The sequence below is a fragment of the Miscanthus floridulus genome, chromosome 19 (assembly GCF_019320115.1).
Source record: "Miscanthus floridulus cultivar M001 chromosome 19, ASM1932011v1, whole genome shotgun sequence".
NCBI classification, from domain to species: Eukaryota; Viridiplantae; Streptophyta; class Magnoliopsida; order Poales; family Poaceae; genus Miscanthus; species Miscanthus floridulus.
The window spans coordinates 90,521,910-90,531,272 of NC_089598.1; positions in this window are offsets into that span (position 1 = coordinate 90,521,910).

Consider the following 9,363-nt stretch of genomic DNA (forward strand, 5'->3'; position numbering starts at 1 on the left):
ATGAGCAGCAGTAGACTAGACAGTAGGGATGTTCTGCCTGAACCAGTATAAACCTTGTGTCCTTTAGTATACCATCCGAGCCTAACGTGCAATAATTATAAATTTATTAGCCGATGCTTGTTCGAAAACATCGAACAGTTGGCGCACCAGGTAGGGGCCTTTGCGTATTCCAAATCAGGCCTCAGATGGCTAGCCATGCAATTAGCTAGGTCCCGGGTGCACACATGCATTTCGATGACCTAGACTTCATCGTCACGGTGGGAGGAGAGTTGGTGTTGGCCCACGTCACCATCCAATCTCTCCGCTCCACCGACTTCACCTATGGGAGGCTTGAGCGCTAGCCCAGGCGTCCCCCTTAGACCCCTAGCCATCTAGAGAGGACCCATGCCTGCCTCACCCTCTCTTCTAAACACTTCAGCACGAAGTGCCTCGACAGCGCTTCTGTTCGGTCTCCGCAACGTCGCGGTGACCATAAGCCACCTTGTGGCATAACACACGATCCTGTCTCCTACGAACAGTGAGTTCGTGGGGATCATCGAAAGCATCATAGAATCCCTCCATGGCCTCCTCGCAGAGGGTCTAGGGTTGGACTCTAGCCTCTGACTCCAACAGGCGAAGCCATCACCTCTCCCGGGAATGTTTCATGGCGGAAACACCCAAGGGACACTGTTGAAAGCATCTCCATGGAGGAGACTACTCTGGTAGGCCACCTCGGCAGCGGAACTGAAGGGGGGGATAGTAGCCCCACCTCACAGTAGGGGTGGAGCAACTGAGAGCCCAAAAGTGGGAGATAGACGAAGCCAGGACAATAGCTTGTTCGAGAGTATGCAGAGGTCGATCAGGAGATCAAACGCTGCAGAAACAGTGGGCGCGCACGCGCCGTGGCCCGTGACGTAAACCAAAGGATCATCACCGATGATGAAACCCTTCCTCACTTTGCTCGGGCAAGCCAGAACATCGCCGCCGCAATGGCTTTGCTCCATGGCATTCCAGAGGCCGCAACGCCCGAGGATCATCGGGCCCACCGTGAAATTCACACGCTACCCGAGCGTGCGGCGGCGCAGCAGGCAAAAAGCTTGTTGTCTCGACGACACGAGCTCGACACCAGCCAGCGTATGCCCTCGATGCGTCCCACCAGGGATGCATCAGTCCACCAAGCACCACAAGGCACCAGGTAATGCGCTGCGATCCCAGTACATCAATGTCTCGGCCACAACCGTAATGCACGCAACACCATCGATGCCCGTAGACGTGCCTATAGCGACCCAAGGGAAAGAGCCCACCGCAGCTATCATCCTCAATGCAGTGGATGCTACGACAGTGGTGAGGACCAAAGCTCAAGCCCTAGCCTACCAGGGCTTTAGGCCTTCAGCCGGCACATCCTCAACGCTGTATTCCCTCCAAGGCATCGACCGCCTACCAATATCCCTAAATACTCTAGGGGAGACAAACCCTAGACTTTGGCTTGAAGACTATCGGCTTGCCTATCAAGCCGATGGTGTAGATAATGACGACTTCATTATCCACAACCTCCCACTGTTCTTGGCCAATTCGGTATGAGCGTGGTTGGAACACCTACCGTCTAATGTAATCCAGAGTTGGGCAGATCTGAAGGAGATCTTTGTGGGAAACTTCTAGTGTGCATACAAGGCCGGTGAGACCTTAAGAACTGCCATTAGAAGGCTAGTGAGACCCTCCATGGGTACATCCGATGCTTCTCCCAGCACTACAACGAGCTCCCTAATGTCGCCAACACTGACTGTGATAGGAGCTTTCCTGTCCGGGACAACCTACGAGTCTTTGGTTCATAAGCTAGGACTGCAAGGGCCTGTGAACCACCAAGGAACTCCTGGACATCACCACTAGCCATGCCTTAGGAGAAGAGGTGGTCGGAGCGATCTTCGATCGCCTCGAAGGCAAGGCAAGGCTGGGACGAGGGTGCCGGCGAAGGCACCTCCAATCAGTTTCGCCAAAAGAAAGAATAAGAAGCAATGGCGTGAGGACTCGCTCATGGCCGCTACTGATCAGCAAGGGTGGTCGAAAGCCCACTGGAGGGTGCTCTGAACCACTTCAAAAAAATGCTCAAGAGGGCCAGTGGCTGAACCACGCCTTTCTCAGTAAAGCATCTGCTCAAGGATTGCAGCCTCATGTGGAAGTTCTTGTCCAGGAAGCTCCAACAAAGGGGAGCAGGGGAAGGAACCTGACCCCACTACGGATGATGCTGAGGAGAAGGACAATGACTTTCTAATGCTGGATGGCTAGCCTCATGATCTTTAGAGGATCAGTGGCCTACTGACTCCAAACATCGCTAGAAGGTCGCACGCCGCCAAGTCTACACGGCCCAATCGGCCACACCTCCCTTCCTCCGGTGGTCAGGAGTCTGCCATAACCTTCGATCAGGACTGACCATCTAGATACTATCCCACACTCGGGAAGGTATCCACTTGTGGTCGACCTGATTGTCAGCCCAAAGCGACTCACCAAAGTACTGATGGACGGAGGCAGTGGCCTCAACATCATGTACGCCAATACGCTCGATGTGATAGGCGTCGACTGGACGCGCCTCCACCCTACCCTGAGCACCTTTTCACGGCATCATGCTCGGGAAGCAAGCCATGCCACTCGAGCAGATCGATCTGCCCATTACCTTTGGGGATTAGTTCAATTATAGGACTAAGACTCTCACCTTCGAGGTGGTTGGGTTCCCCGGAACCTTCCACGCGATCTTGGGACGACCATGCTACGCGAAGTTCATGGCCATCCCCAACTATACATACCTCAAGCTAAAGATGCCAGGCCCTCATGGGGTCATCACCAGTCAGGCACCTCCTTTCAGCGCTCCTACTGAGTGCGAGGTCGAGTGTTGTGGCCACGCAACGGCAATCGTCGCCTCCGGGGAACTCGCCACTCTCAGGGAGGAGGTCTTCGAAGAAGCGCCCGACATAAAGAAATTGACCAGGTCATTCGAATCGGTAGAGGGCTCCAAGGGGGTCCTCATAGATCCTAGCAGCTCTGAGGGTAAAATGGTATGCATTAGTACCACACTTTCCTCCCAATAGGAAAGCGCGCTCGTTAACTTCCTCCATAGCAACAAAGACATCTTTGCGTGGAAACCCTCGGATATGCTAGACATTCTAAGGGAGGTCATCGAGCATACCTTGAAAATCCATCTAGGCTCCAAGCCAGTGAAGCAACGCCTACGTCGCTTCGATGAGGAAAAGCATAGGGCCATTGGTGAAGAGATAGCAAAACTATCGGCCGCCTGGATTCATCAGAGAAGTACACCACCCATTGTGGTTAGCCAATCCCATTCTTGTATGAAAGAAGAGCGGAAAATGGAGGATGTGTGTTGACTATATGGGCCTCAACAAAGCATGCCCAAAGGATCTGTTTCCTTTGTCATGCATAGACCAAACAATCGACTCTACCTTGGGGTGCGAAACCCTCTGCTTCCTTAATGCATACTTCGGCTACCATCAAAACATGATGAAAGAATCTGACCAGCTCGCTGACATCTTTCATCACCCCCTTCGGATCATTCTGCTATGTCTCAATGCCATTCGGTCTAAAGAACACTGGGGCCATGTACCAACATTGTATGCTCAAATGCTTCGAGGACCTCATTGGGCGAACCATCGAGGCCTACGTTGACAACATCGTGGTTAAGTCCAAGCAGGGCTGACCACCTCAGTTGCTGATCTTAAGTAAACCTTTGCGAAACTTTGAGCGAATGGCATCAAACTCAATCCCAAAAAATGTGTTTTTGGAGTCCCAAGGGGCATGCTGCTTGGCTTCATCGTCTCTATGCGTGGCATCAAAGCCAACCCGAAGAAGATTTCTGCCATCATAAGGATGGGCCCGATTCAGAACATAAAGGGGGTTTAGTGAATCATAGGGTGCCTCACCACCCTCAGCCAATTCATCTCGCACCTCAGTGAATGAGATCTCCCCCTTTATCGACTCCTGAAGAAAGCCGACCGCCTCGAGTGGACGTCCGAGGCCGAGGAGGCACTTGACATGGTCAAACTGCTTTTGACAAGGCTCCCAATCCTAGTTCCTCCAAGCGATAGAGAATCCCTCCTGCTATACATAGCAGCCACCACGTAGGTGGTCAGCGCCACCCTAGTAGTAGAGCGGGAGGAAGAGGGGCACACCCTCAAGGTGCAGCGCCCTGTGTACTTTATCAGCGAGGTACTATCCGACTCCAAGACCCGCTACTCCCAAATCCAGAAGCTCATGTACAATGTCCTCATCACCAAGAGGAAGCTATGCCACTACTTCGAGTCACACCCCATAACAGTCGTGATGTCGTTCCCCTCGATGAGGTCATCCAGAGCTAGGACACCATGGGAAGAACCATGAAGTGGGCACTCGAGTTGATGGATCATGGCATCACGTATGCCCCCTGAATGATGATCAAGTCCTAGGTGCTGGCTAACTTCATCATAGAATGGACCAAGGTCCAAAAACCACCGGCGGTCATCGATCAAGAGTACTGGACGATGTACTTTGATGGATCGCTGATGAAGAAGGGCACCAGCGTGAGGTTGGTCTACGTATCACCCCTCAGGGTCCGCATGAGGTACATGGTTCGGCTCCATTTCCCCTCATCAAATAATGTGGTTGAGTATGAAGCGCTCATCAACGGCCTATGAATCGCCATTGAGTTGGGCATTCGATGCCTCGACATCTAGGGTGACTCCTAGTTGGTTGTCAACCAGGTCATGAAGGAGTCGAGCTGCCACAATGCCAAGATGGTTGCATACTGCCAATAAGTCCGACAACTAGAGGACAAATTTGATGGCCTCGAACTCAATCATATCCCAAGGCGCCTCAATGAGGCGGCCGATGCTCTTGCGAAAGCGATGTCCGGTCAAGAGCTGGTGCCAACGGGCGTCTTCACCAGCGACCAACATAAGCCCTCGGTATGCTATGAAGGGTCAGAATGGGCCGATGATGGCCCATCTAATCTAGCCCCCGAGGCTAACCAACCGATAGCTCCTGCTAGCCCCGAGGTCATGGAGCTTGAAGAGGAACCAGCGATAGAGCCCTGACCCTTTGGATGACTAGAGAGCACCATACCTCAACTACCTCCTCCACAACATGCTGCCAATGGACCAGATAGAAGCTCGATGGCTCACACGTCAGTGCCTAAGTCCTTCGTTCTTGTAGAAGGTGAACTATACAAATGAAGCCACACTAGAATCATGCAGCTCTATATCCCTGTTGAACAGGGGAAGCTTCTGCTAAGCGATATCCACGGTGGTTTCTGCAGTCACCACTGCCACGCCTAGAACCTTGGTAGGGAACGCATTCTGACAGGGCTTCTACTGGCCCACTGCAGTAGCCGACGCTGAGCAGATCGTACGCACCTATGAAGGGTGCTAGTCCTATGCTCGGCAAACTCACCTCCCGGTCTAGGCACTCCATATGATCCCCAGTCACGTGGCCCTTCGTGGTCTGAGGGCTCAATCTAGTTGGGCCTCTCAAGAAGGCGCCTAGGGGCTACACCCACTTACTTATCACCATAGACAAGTTCACAAAATGGATCAAAGCTTGGCTGATTTCCTGTAATCAAGTCCGAGCAGGCTATGCTATTCTTCCTCGACATCATCCTATTAAGTCATACATTAATCCCATCATCCGCACATTGCATATGCGATCATCACATCTCAACACTTTATGTCGCGCCACGAAGCGGTGCCTGCCTCATTCGATATGAGCAGCAACCGACCGAGGTTCGAAGGCTGGCCCACTGAAGGGCTCGAGGCCGCCTCACGTCGAATAGAGCCAGGGGAGAAAAACCGCGATGAGCCTCAACGGACCTTGCCCGGCCCCTCTCAGAAGTGGACAGAGACATCTTGACCTTTCCCTGTTCGATTCTAACCTCGAGCCAAACCCACAGAATATCCTTCAAGGAGAGGCCAACGGACTACCTGAGCCTACCGAACTGGCTCGGGCATCTGCCAGGAGGTGGGTTAAGAAGTAGTGGAATGCCACATGAGGGCTCTACCGACCCCGTCGGCGAATGATGGACCCAGATTCCACACTGAACATACCCATTATCGAGCTCATTGAGCTGTGACACTTGAGCCATCGAGGCAAGTGTCATCAACTCAGCCCCTCCAGTTGTGGAAACCAAGGACGGGGTGATGCGCGAAACACGGATGACCCCTATCAGACCCTAAGGGGCTTGGGAGCTCGAGCCGCTCAATCCGAGATCGAGAGTGTAACACCCTAGGTGTTTGTCACCAGTTAAGCAATGGGTTTGAGCTCAAAATGGCATGTTAAGTGGTGATGAAGGTGTCAAGATCAAATCTACAAGAGTGAGCTCCAACTTAAACTTGGGCAACACACCTTTGCTTGTATATTGGCCCTTTTCAGATATATACCTAAGTAATGTTGAAGGTGCTTCTTTCATGTGTCTCACATCAATATCCATCTATATTGATCACTGGAAAAGTTTCATGAAGTTTGGAATCAAAAAGTCACATGAAATGATAAGTTATATCCTTATTGGAATGACTTTGCTAAGTGCTTGAATTACACTATTAAGTGAATGGAAATATAGGTCATCAACCAAACCTTGCAAACTTGCCCAAATAACTCTAATTGAACTCTACAACAAAAGTCATGAAGGGTTCATGTTGAGTAGAAGTTAAGAAAATGCCTCAATTGGTCGAAAACTCTAATTCTAGGGTTAACGAGATGCTGCTTTGACCAAAGTAAAAGAATAGGTTTATATTCAAGATACAAGGTTTGACCTTAAATAAAAGTTGTAGTATAGTTTGTGTACTACAAACTTCATTTAAGGACCCAAAGTCTAAATATATCTCTAAGATTGACAAATAAAGGTCACAAGATTGATTCTGCTGTAGTCTTCAGCACTTAGAATTATTCTAAGTCTAGAGTTTCGCTAAGCAACGACGTTGGCATTCCGCGTTCTCCAAATTTCGTTAAGCAACTCGACTTGACCCCAAAATAAAGGTTGGAGCTAAGTTCATGGAGAAGAGCATATAAAAAGATGGCACTCGTTGGACTTCATTTTGAGCATCAATCTAGGCTTTTGTTCATCGCTATCAATGCGCTGATGCTATTAACTTGGAGGTTAATTACCCATTGTTATGTTGCTCAAATGACCTAAGTGCCTTAATGAAAAATGTAGAGCAGGTCGAGGTGATCAAACTTCATTTTTGACCCAAGGTTTGATTCGGCCCGGAAGCGGCCCAAATCAGCTCCCCACCTTGTCCACACCGGTGCCGGCCACCTGTTCGACAGCTTGCCGACATGGTCGCCATGCATGGACGCCGGCGCACCCCACCATTGCCGCAGTGCACTGCCTCTCTGTCGCGCCCCTGCTCATTCAACAGAGCGCCTGAGCTGCCGAGCACTCACTCGCCTCCCCACTCTCCCTCCCTCGCTCTCTGGTGCTGCGCGCGCTCTAGGACGTGGCCGCCATGGTTGCCGCCGTGAGCTCGAGCTTGGCCGCCATTGTTCTTCCTCCTCCAAGCGCATCACAGCCATGAATCCTCTGCCACTGGCTCTGTCCTCCCTCTACTTGGCCTCGCGCGCTCCTTCCTAGGCTTTCCTTCGCCGCCTGTTCGCGCGGCCGCTGGTGCCATGTCTGTCGCAGGACGCCTTGTGCGCGTGGCCAGTCCAACCCGGCCCTGCCTCCAGCCAAATTGAGCAGCCCCACGCGTGCGTGTCGGCTCCCTGGTGCTCCACCGCCACTTCCCCGACGCCGGCATGGCCCCCAACGGCCGGTGCCACGAGCTCCGACGGCCTCCCCTGCTCTGATTCGCGTGAGGGGCTGCATACAACAATTAGAAGAAAGGGAGGGATCCAACTACGAAGCCATGACTCATTTGAATAGTGCCCCTGAGGACCTTTTTCGCTAGAGTTTAATTTGTGTTTACTGCAGGGACCCCTGATGCAAGACTTACATGTCTTTTCTTTTGTTTTTACAGATTTGAATGATGAACTTTGAAAATTCGTAGTAATTTGTAGAAAATCGTAAAATAGTAAATGAGGACTTTTTGGAATCCTTGTAAAATTTTCTATGCAGTAGATCTATAATATTACTGTGTTTTAGTTTAAAGTTTTAGCTGTAAAAATAGATTTATGCAGTTAGGTTTTTAATGCTAGTTGTATTTGTCTTTTTCATAACTGTAGTTATTTTACTCAAATAAATGTGAAATTTTTATGGAGTGCTCATCAGGTGATTGTTGTTGTCTGGTAAAAATTTCAGCAGTGTAGGATTTATATTTTAAGAGTTATGAAAATAACAAATTCCCTGTGTTGCTTTGCTCCTATTCTGAATAGTCCTGCATGTTTGAATTAATTGGCTCAGTTAAGTTATGAATCATGACTTTATGATAATACATGAGTTGTAGTACTTTTATTAAGCTTTTCAAAAAGCTAAATATCATGATTTTTTATTAAGTAGATCTTGAGTTATGCTTGCTTAAATCTCTAGTGGCTGTTTCTAGCCCAAACCCAGAGAGGGTTTCCTTGTTCTTACTGTGGGGCCTTCTTAATAGTAGAATTAGCTTGAGGTGTTTACAACAAAGTTGTTTAGAATTTGACAAGATTTCTAAAAAGTCTAGAACCACATTTATTGGACATATATAACTCCATTTATAGCTGTTTAAAGTGGCATGTCAGTTTCTGTCTATGTTTTGGATAGAGATGCAATTATTGGATTAATTGACCCTTCTAACTATAGAATCATTTTAATATTAGAATAAGAAAGTTGTAGGTAACTTCCTAACCTTTTCAAAAAGTTATGGTTCATGTTTGTTGGAGGTCTAGAACTCCAGTTATGCTTCTCTGAAGTTCCTATCAGTTTTCTGTACCACTGCTGTTGGATTGCATTTGCAGTTTTGCTTGTGCAATTATTTTAGTGGTGTAAATGATGTTTGCTATGATTGTAGTGAATACAAAAGTTGTATAAAATTTCATGATCTTGCTTGTGTTCAAATTGTAAGGTCATAGGCCAGATAGTGTAGGAGTTACCTGACTTTTAAATCTTCTGTCTGGTTTTGATTGTATTCTGAGCAGATCTGAAAGATGCTAGTGTTTGATCTAGTTAGGATTTGAATGAGCTTTTGGTGATAATAAAAAAGTTGTAGATAATTCATGTATCTAGCTTCTGTTAAAATTTGGTGGTATTTGGCCTTGTATTTTGTGAGTTATGCCTGTTTAAAGTTAGGTTTCAGAAATGGTTGCTCTCTATCAATTGTAGACCAGTTTCTGTAAATGGGTATATTTGACTTAGTTAACTTGAGAATCATGCTAAGATGATTGAATATGAATTGTAGAAAATTCGATAAGCTTTCCAAATTGTCTTATTGCATGTCTTTT